The following is an 11,205-nucleotide window of genomic DNA, read 5'->3' as shown; positions in this document are numbered from 1 at the left end:
AAAAGAGGATTTCATCCAGATTTTAACTTAGAAAATGAAAGTTAAATGACTTGGACCATCAAATTAGATCTTGCTCAAAGAAAATATTTAATAAAGGGGTTTATATAGTGCAAAATCAGTAATAACGGGATATAATATGGTCACTGTTCAAAAAGCAATATGGTGATATTATCAGTTATCAAGTTGTTCACCAATGAATATGGCTTTTTATACACCCTTCAGAAAACCATATGGTTTTCTGAAGGGTGTATAAAAAGCCATATTCATTGGTAAACAACCTGATAACGTTTTTATCATATACCTATAAATGATAAATGTTGCATGGTTTTCTGAAGGGTGTAAAAAGTCATATTCATTGGTAAACAACTTGATAACGATTTTATCATATACTTATAAATGATAAATTCTGTATGGTTTTCTAAAGGGTGTAAAAAGCCATATTCACTCGTAAACAACTTGATAACGATTTTATCATATACTTATAAATGATAAATGTTGTATGGTTTTCTGAAGGGTGTAAAAAGCCATATTAAATTCAATTCAATTCAATTTTTTTTTTATATAGCGCCAAATCACAACAAACAGTTGCCCCAAGGCGCTTTATATTGTAAGGCAAGGCCATACAATAATGATGTAAAACCCCAACGGTCAAAACGACCCCCTGTGAGCAAGCACTTGGCTACAGTGGGAAGGAAAAACTCCCTTTTAACAGGAAGAAACCTCCAGCAGAACCAGGCTCAGGGAGGGGCAGTCTTCTGCTGGGACTGGTTGGGGCTGAGGGAGAGAACCAGGAAAAAGACATGCTGTGGAGGGGAGCAGAGATCGATCACTAATGATTAAATGCAGAGTGGTGCATACAGAGCAAAAAGAGAAAGAAACAGTGCATCATGGGAACCCCCCAGCAGTCTACGTCTATAGCAGCATAACTAAGGGATGGTTCAGGGTCACCTGATCCAGCCCTAACTATAAGCTTTAGCAAAAAGGAAAGTTTTAAGCCTAATCTTAAAAGTAGAGAGGGTGTCTGTCTCCCTGATCTGAATTGGGAGCTGGTTCCACAGGAGAGGAGCCTGAAAGCTGAAGGCTCTGCCTCCCATTCTACTCTTACAAACCCTAGGAACTACAAGTAAGCCTGCAGTCTGAGAGCGAAGCGCTCTATTGGGGTGATATGGTACTACGAGGTCCCTAAGATAAGATGGGACCTGATTATTCAAAACCTTATAAGTAAGAAGAAGAATTTTAAATTCTATTCTAGAATTAACAGGAAGCCAATGAAGAGAGGCCAATATGGGTGAGATATGCTCTCTCCTTCTAGTCCCCGTCAGCACTCTAGCTGCAGCATTTTGAATTAACTGAAGGCTTTTTAGGGAACTTTTAGGACAACCTGATAATAATGAATTACAATAGTCCAGCCTAGAGGAAATAAATGCATGAATTAGTTTTTCAGCATCACTCTGAGACAAGACCTTTCTGATTTTAGAGATATTGCGTAAATGCAAAAAAGCAGTCCTACATATTTGTTTAATATGCGCTTTGAATGACATATCCTGATCAAAAATGACTCCAAGATTTCTCACAGTATTACTAGAGGTCAGGGTAATGCCATCCACAGTAAGGATCTGGTTAGACACCATGTTTCTAAGATTTGTGGGGCCAAGTACAATAACTTCAGTTTTATCTGAGTTTAAAAGCAGGAAATTAGAGGTCATCCATGTCTTTATGTCTGTAAGACAATCCTGCAGTTTAGCTAATTGGTGTGTGTCGTCTGGCTTCATGGATAGATAAAGCTGGGTATCATCTGCGTAACAATGAAAATTTAAGCAATACCGTCTAATAATACTGCCTAAGGGAAGCATATATAAAGTGAATAAAATTGGTCCTAGCACAGAACCTTGTGGAACTCCATAATTAACTTTAGTCTGTGAAGAAGATTCCCCATTTACATGAACAAATTGTAATCTATTAGACAAATATGATTCAAACCACCGCAGCGCAGTGCCTTTAATACCTATGGCATGCTCTAATCTCTGTAATAAAATTTTATGGTCAACAGTATCAAAAGCAGCACTGAGGTCTAACAGAACAAGCACAGAGATGAGTCCACTGTCCGAGGCCATAAGAAGATCATTTGTAACCTTCACTAATGCTGTTTCTGTACTATGATGAATTCTAAAACCTGACTGAAACTCTTCAAATAGACCATTCCTCTGCAGATGATCAGTTAGCTGTTTTACAACTACCCTTTCAAGAATTTTTGAGAGAAAAGGAAGGTTGGAGATTGGCCTATAATTAGCTAAGATAGCTGGGTCAAGTGATGGCTTTTTAAGTAATGGTTTAATTACTGCCACCTTAAAAGCCTGTGGTACATAGCCAACTAACAAAGATAGATTGATCATATTTAAGATCGAAGCATTAAATAATGGTAGGGCTTCCTTGAGCAGCCTGGTAGGAATGGGGTCTAATAAACATGTTGATGGTTTGGATGAAGTAACTAATGAAAATAACTCAGACAGAACAATCGGAGAGAAAGAGTCTAACCAAATACCGGCATCACTGAAAGCAGCCAAAGATAACGATACGTCTTTGGGATGGTTATGAGTAATTTTTTCTCTAATAGTTAAAATTTTGTTAGCAAAGAAAGTCATGAAGTCATTACTAGTTAAAGTTAATGGAATACTCAGCTCAATAGAGCTCTGACTCTTTGTCAGCCTGGCTACAGTGCTGAAAAGAAACCTGGGGTTGTTCTTATTTTCTTCAATTAGTGATGAGTAGAAAGATGTCCTAGCTTTACGGAGGGCTTTTTTATAGAGCAACAGACTCTTTTTCCAGGCTAAGTGAAGATCTTCTAAATTAGTGAGACGCCATTTCCTCTCCAACTTACGGGTTATCTGCTTTAAGCTACGAGTTTGAGAGTTATACCATGGAGTCAGACACTTCTGATTTAAAGCTCTCTTTTTCAGAGGAGCTACAGCATCCAAAGCTGTCTTCAATGAGGATGTAAAACTATTGACGAGATACTCTATCTCCCTTACAGAGTTTAGGTAGCTACTCTGCACTGTGTTGTTATATGGCATTAGAGAACATAAAGAAGGAATCATATCCTTAAACCTAGTTACAGCGCTTTCTGAAAGACTTCTAGTGTAATGAAACTTATTCCCTACTGCTGGGTAGTCCATCAGAGTAAATGTAAATGTTATTAAAAAATGATCAGACAGAAGGGAGTTTTCAGGGAATACTGTTAAGTCTTCTATTTCCATACCATAAGTCAGAACAAGATCTAAGATATGATTAAAGTGGTGGGTGGACTCATTTACTTTTTGAGCAAAGCCAATAGAGTCTAATAATAGATTAAATGCAGTGTTGAGGCTGTCATTCTCAGCATCTGTGTGGATGTTAAAATCGCCCACTATAATTATCTTATCTGAGCTAAGCACTAAGTCAGACAAAAGGTCTGAAAATTCACAGAGAAACTCACAGTAACGACCAGGTGGACGATAGATAATAACAAATAAAACTGGTTTTTGGGACTTCCAATTTGGATGGACAAGACTAAGAGACAAGCTTTCAAATGAATTAAAGCTCTGTCTGGGTTTTTGATTAATTAATAAGCTGGAATGGAAGATTGCTGCTAATCCACCGCCCCGGCCCGTGCTACGAGCATTCTGACAGTTAGTGTGACTCGGGGGTGTTGACTCATTTAAACTAACATATTCATCCTGCTGTAACCAGGTTTCTGTAAGGCAGAATAAATCAATACGTTGATCAATTATTATATCATTTACCAACAGGGACTTAGAAGAGAGAGACCTAATGTTTAATAGACCACATTTAACTGTTTTAGTCTGTGGTGCAGTTGAAGGTGCTATATTATTTTTTCTTTTTGAATTTTTATGCTTAAATAGATTTTTGCTGGTTATTGGTAGTCTGGGAGCAGGCACCGTCTCTACGGGGATGGGGTAATGAGGGGATGGCAGGGGGAGAGAAGCTGCAGAGAGGTGTGTAAGACTACAACTCTGCTTCCTGGTCCCAACCCTGGATAGTCACGGTTTGGAGGATTTAAGAAAATTAGCCAGATTTCTAGAAATGAGAGCTGCTCCATCCAAAGTGGGATGGATGCCGTCTCTCCTAACAAGACCAGGTTTTCCCCAGAAGCTTTGCCAATTATCTATGAAGCCCACCTCATTTTTTGGACACCACTCAGACAGCCAGCAATTCAAGGAGAACATGCGGCTAAACATGTCACTCCCGGTCCGATTGGGGAGGGGCCCAGAGAAAACTACAGAGTCCGACATTGTTTTTGCAAAGTTACACACCGATTTAATGTTAATTTTAGTGACCTCCGATTGGCGTAACCGGGTGTCATTACTGCCGACGTGAATTACAATCTTACCAAATTTACGCTTAGCCTTAACCAGCAGTTTCAAATTTCCTTCAATGTCGCCTGCTCTGGCCCCCGGAAGACAATTGACTATGGTTGCTGGTGTCGCTAACTTCACATTTCTCAAAACAGAGTCGCCAATAACCAGAGTTTGATCCTCGGCGGGTGTGTCGTCGAGTGGGGAAAAACGGTTAGAGATGTGAACGGGTTGGCGGTGTACACGGGGCTTCTGTTTAGGGCTACGCTTCCTCCTCACAGTCACCCAGTCAGCCTGCTTTCCCGGCTGCTCGGGATCTGCCAGGGGGGAACTAACGGCGGCTAAGCTACCTTGGTCCGCACCGACTACAGGGGCCTGGCTAGCTGTAGAATTTTCCACGGTGCGGAGCCGAGTCTCCAATTCGCCCAGCCTGGCCTCCAAAGCTACGAATAAGCTACACTTATTACAAGTACCATTACTGCTAAAGGAGGCCGAGGAATAACTAAACATTTCACACCCAGAGCAGAAAAGTGCGGGAGAGACAGGAGAAGCCGCCATGCTAAATCGGCTAAGAGCTAGTAGCTATGCTAAGCTAGCGGATTCCTAAAAACACGCAAAGTGAATAATGTGTAAATAATTTAGAGGTGATTCAGCAGAAGGAGTGCTTTAGTTAAGGCACGTAAAGATTACACTGGGAAACAAATCGTAATCTAGATAACTAGATCAATCTAACTGCGCAGATTAAACAGCTAACAGATACAGAAAAACACCGCTGTGCTCCGGATTCATTGGTAAACAACTTGATAACGATTTTATCATATACCTATAAGTGATAAATGTATGGTTTTCTGAAGGGTGTAAAAAGCCATATTCATTGGTAAACAACTTGATAACGATTTTATCATATACCTATAAATGATAAATGTTGTATGGTTTTCTGAAGGGTGTATAAAGCCATATTCATTGGTAAACATCTTGATAACGATTTTATCATATACCTATAAGTGATAAATGTATGGTTTTCTGAAGGGTGTAAAAAGCCATATTCATTGGTAAACAACTTGATAACGATTTTATCATATACCTATAAATTATAAATGTTGCATGGTTTTCTGAAGGGTGTATGAAGTCATATTCATTGGTAAACAACTTGATAACGATTTTATCATATACCTATAAATGATAAATGTTGTATGATTTTCTGAAGGGTGTATAAAGCCATATTCATTGGTAAACAACTTGATAATGATTTTATCATATACCTATAAGTGATAAATGTATGGTTTTCTGAAGGGTGTAAAAAGCCATATTCATTGGTAAACAACTTGATAACGATTTTATCATATACCTATAAGTGATAAATGTATGGTTTTCTGAAGGGTGTATAAAGTCATGTTCATTGGTAAACAACTTGATAATGATTTTATCATATACCTATAAGTGATAAATGTATGGTTTTCTGAAGGGTGTAAAAAGCCATATTCATTGGTAAACAACTTGATAACGATTTTATCATATACCTATAAATTATAAATGTTGCATGGTTTTCTGAAGGGTGTATAAAGCCATATTCATTGGTAAACAACTTGATAATGATTTTATCATATACCTATAAGTGATAAATGTATGGTTTTCTGAAGGGTGTAAAAAGCCATATTCATTGGTAAACAACTTGATAACGATTTTATCATATACCTATAAATTATAAATGTTGCATGGTTTTTTGAAGGGTGTATGAAGTCATATTCATTGGTAAACAACTTGATAACGATTTTATCATATACCTATAAATGATAAATGTTGTATGGTTTTCTGAAGGGTGTATAAAGCCATATTCATTGGTAAACAACTTGATAACGATTTTATCATATACCTATAAATTATAAATGTTGCATGGTTTTCTGAAGGGTGTATAAAGTCATATTCATTGGTAAACAACTTGATAACGATTTTATCATATACCTATAAATGATAAATGTTGTATGGTTTTCTGAAGGGTGTAAAAAGCCATATTCATTGGTAAACAACTTGTTGTGTGGGCCGCTGAAGAGGAGGTACTGCTGGCCCACCACCACCAGATGGCGCCCTGCTTGGAGTGCAGGCTCCAAGCACAAGAGGGCGTTGACAGCTGTCACCTATTAACACCAGCTGTCACCCATCACCACCACTACAAAGACCGGACTGCAACTCCACCTCCTCGCTGAGAAATCTTCTACCATACAGGTAACTTCTCTGCTGTAATTTATTGTATCTAAACATTGTTCTGTGTGCAGCCGTTTTCCTGTGGACTCTGTCTGAAGCTGGATTGGCGGATAGTGGGAATGCGACGTTTTTCGCCTCTCACTCCTTCCAGGGAAGAGACTGACAGGAGCTGCACGGGTGATATTGTTTCTGGAGGTGGAGGTTCTCCCTCCCAAACTGTGTACAGACTGTGGGATTACTGAGTGTGCGAACTCACACTCATCCAGAACTGTTTCTGTTCTCTGCCAGCAGTACCGGGTCTGACTGCTGAAGACAGTGGCCACCTGGGGCGCAGGGCTTGGCGGCTCCGGTGTTCTTCGGGTCCATTGGTGGTGAGGGCTGTGTGGGATCCGGCTCTTCTTGCAGCGGACGTCTCCTATCTTCGAGCCTGCCACACGTCACCTTTTGTCGGATTGATATAACGCATATTTGTATCTGTCTGTATTACGTTGTGCACCTTCACAACATTAAATTGTTACCTTTTGGCTATTCCATTGTCCCTTCATTAACGCCCCCTGTTGTGGGTCCATGTCACGACACTTCCCCAACACAACTTGATAACGATTTTATCATATACCTATAAGTGATAAATGTTGTATGGTTTTCTGAAGGGTGTAAAAAGCCATATTCATTGGTAAACAACTTGATAACGATTTTATCATATACCTATAAATTAGAAATGTTGCATGGTTTTCTGAAGGGTGTATAAAGCCATATTCATTGGTAAACAACTTGATAACGATTTTATCATATACCTATAAGTGATAAATGTATGGTTTTCTGAAGGGTGTAAAAAGCCATATTCACTGGTAAACAACTTGATAACGATTTTATCATATACCTATAAATGATACATGTTGTATGGTTTTCTGAAGGGTGTAAAAAGCCATATTCATTGGTAAACAACTTGATAACGATTTTATCATATACCTATAAATTATAAATGTATGGTTTTCTGAAGGATGTAAAAAGCCATATTCATTGGTAAACAACTTGATAACGATTTTATCATATACCTATAAATTATAAATGTTGCATAAAGTCATATTCATTGGTAAACAACTTGATAACGATTTTATCATATACCTATAAATGATAAATGTTGTATGGTTTTCTGAAGGGTGTAAAAAGCCATATTCATTGGTAAACAACTTGATAACGATTTTATCAAATACCTATAAGTGATAAATGTAGTATGGTTTTCTGAAGGGTGTAAAAAGTCATATTAATTGGTAAACAACTTGATAACGATTTTATCATATACCTATAAGTGATAAATGTTGTATGGTTTTCTGAAGGGTGTATAAAGTCATATTCATTGGTAAACAACTTGATAACGATTTTATCATATACCTATAAATTATAAATGTTGTATGGTTTTCTGAAGGGTGTATAAAGTCATATTCATTGGTAAACAACTTGATAACAATTTTATCATATACCTATAAATTATAAATGTTGTATGGTTTTCTGAAGGGTGTATAAAGCCATATTCATTGGTAAACAACTTGATAACGATTTTATCATATACCTATAAGTGATAAATGTATGGTTTTCTGAAGGGTGTAAAAAGCCATATTCATTGGTAAACAACTTGATAACGATTTTATCATATACCTATAAATTATAAATGTTGTATGGTTTTCTGAAGGGTGTAAAAAGCCATATTCACTCGTAAAACAACTTGATAACGATTTTATCATATACCTATAAATGATAAATGTTGTATGGCTTTCTGAAGGGTGTAAAAATTACGTATTACGTTGTGCACCTTCACAACATTAAATTGTTACCTTTTGGCTATTCCATTGTCCCTTCATTAACGCCCCCTGTTGTGGGTCCATGTCACGACACTTCCCCAACACAACTTGATAACGATTTTATCATATACCTATAAGTGATAAATGTTGTATGGTTTTCTGAAGGGTGTATAAAGCCATATTCATTGGTAAACAACTTGATAACAATTTTATCATATACCTATAAGTGATAAATGTATGGTTTTCTGAAGGGTGTAAAAAGCCATATTCACTGGTAAACAACTTGATAACGATTTTATCATATACCTATAAATGATACATGTTGTATGGTTTTCTGAAGGGTGTAAAAAGCCATATTCATTGGTAAACAACTTGATAACGATTTTATCATATACCTATAAGTGATAAATGTTGTATGGTTTTCTGAAGGGTGTAAAAAGCCATATTCACTGGTAAAACAACTTGATAACGATTTTATCATATACCTATAAATTATAAATGTTGCATAAAGTCATATTCATTGGTAAACAACTTGATAACGATTTTATCATATACCTATAAATGATAAATGTTGTATGGTTTTCTGAAGGGTGTAAAAAGCCATATTCATTGGTAAACAACTTGATAACGATTTTATCAAATACCTATAAGTGATAAATGTAGTATGGTTTTCTGAAGGGTGTAAAAAGTCATATTAATTGGTAAACAACTTGATAACGATTTTATCATATACCTATAAGTGATAAATGTTGTATGGTTTTCTGAAGGGTGTATAAAGTCATATTCATTGGTAAACAACTTGATAACGATTTTATCATATACCTATAAATTATAAATGTATGGTTTTCTGAAGGGTGTATAAAGTCATATTCATTGGTAAACAACTTGATAACAATTTTATCATATACCTATAAATTATAAATGTTGTATGGTTTTCTGAAGGGTGTATAAAGCCATATTCATTGGTAAACAACTTGATAACGATTTTATCATATACCTATAAGTGATAAATGTATGGTTTTCTGAAGGGTGTAAAAAGCCATATTCATTGGTAAACAACTTGATAACGATTTTATCATATACCTATAAATTATAAATGTTGTATGGTTTTCTGAAGGGTGTAAAAAGCCATATTCACTCGTAAAACAACTTGATAACGATTTTATCATATACCTATAAATGATAAATGTTGTATGGCTTTCTGAAGGGTGTAAAAATTCCGTATTACGTTGTGCACCTTCACAACATTAAATTGTTACCTTTTGGCTATTCCATTGTCCCTTCATTAACGCCCCCTGTTGTGGGTCCATGTCACGACACTTCCCCAACACAACTTGATAACGATTTTATCATATACCTATAAATGATACATGTTGTATGGTTTTCTGAAGGGTGTAAAAAGCCATATTCATTGGTAAACAACTTGATAACGATTTTATCATATACCTATAAGTGATAAATGTTGTATGGTTTTCTGAAGGGTGTAAAAAGCCATATTCACTGGTAAAACAACTTGATAACGATTTTATCATATACTTATAAATGATAAATTTTGTATGGTTTTCTGAAGGGTGTAAAAAGCCATATTCACTCGTAAAACAACTTGAGAACGATTTTATCATATACCTATAAATGATAAATGTTGTATGGCTTTCTGAAGGGTGTAAAAAGCCATATTCATTGGTGAACAACTTGATAACGATTTTATCATATACAGTGGTCCCTCGTTTATCGCGCGAGTTACATTCTAAAAATAACCCACATTAGACGAAATCCTCGAAGTAGTCAGCGTTATTTTTTACAATTATTATAGATGTTTTAAGGCTGTAAAACCCCTCGCTACACACTTTATACACTTTTCTCAAACAGGCATTAACATTTTCTCACTTTTCTCTCCTGTGTAAACACTCAAAGTTCAAACATTAAAAAAAATAGAACGTTTTCCTATAAATAATTATGATGGCTTTTAGAACTAACAAATTTAATTTTAACAATCAACCTACAAGGTTGGACACGTAAGAAATTATTAATAGTGACTCACCAGTATTTCACAGTTCCATTGACCGCGCCTCTTCGTCGTGGCGCCACTCTGCTGTCTGGATTGGCTGATTACCAAGGCGATATTCATTTTGTGTGTTTTACTCGGGTGGTATGAAAAATATTACCCGTCTTGAAAAGGGTGTATTGCTATTTATTCTTTAGTGTTTTATCCAATCATATTGGCGTATCATTTATAGGTATATGATAATAATTTTTCTTCATGTTGCCCAGTCTGGACGTCATGTAATCAGTCTTATGTTTGACGGGCAATATTTTTTTGCAAGTAACGAATGGATTTTTACAAAGCTTTCTGATGAGGAGGGCGACTTTAGACATCTTGGTAGCCAACAAGGTCATCCTCAAAAAAAAAAAAGAAGAAAAAAAAAAAAACCCAAATTCCCTTAATATCTTTCATTAATTTATTTTAATATTGCAGGATATGTTTTGCCTTTTATGACTTTCTTAACACTCTGGCTTTAACACACTCTTACTTTACGATGTCACAAAACCTTTTGATGGATGATGTTCAATTTTGGGGTCAAAATAGTCACCGCCCTCTTTGGCATAGCTGTCAAATTCTCCATGACTCACATTATTATGTGACATATCTTAATAACAAACAAACTGACAAACAACCATTGATGATCACATAACCCCTGACCTCTTCCATCACTTGTTAGAGGTAAAAATCCCTAAATCTCTAAAACCCTGTGACACTCACTTGAAACGTGTGGTGATGTAGACTGCCTCTACTGGTGGTTGGCTCTCACTGCGGTATTGTATCACTTCCTGTTCCGGAGCACAGCGGTGTT

Source organism: Thalassophryne amazonica, chromosome 18, assembly GCF_902500255.1.
Source record: "Thalassophryne amazonica chromosome 18, fThaAma1.1, whole genome shotgun sequence".
Taxonomy (NCBI): domain Eukaryota; kingdom Metazoa; phylum Chordata; class Actinopteri; order Batrachoidiformes; family Batrachoididae; genus Thalassophryne; species Thalassophryne amazonica.
The sequence above is the reverse complement of the archived record's forward strand: the minus strand, read 5'-3'. Positions refer to the sequence as shown.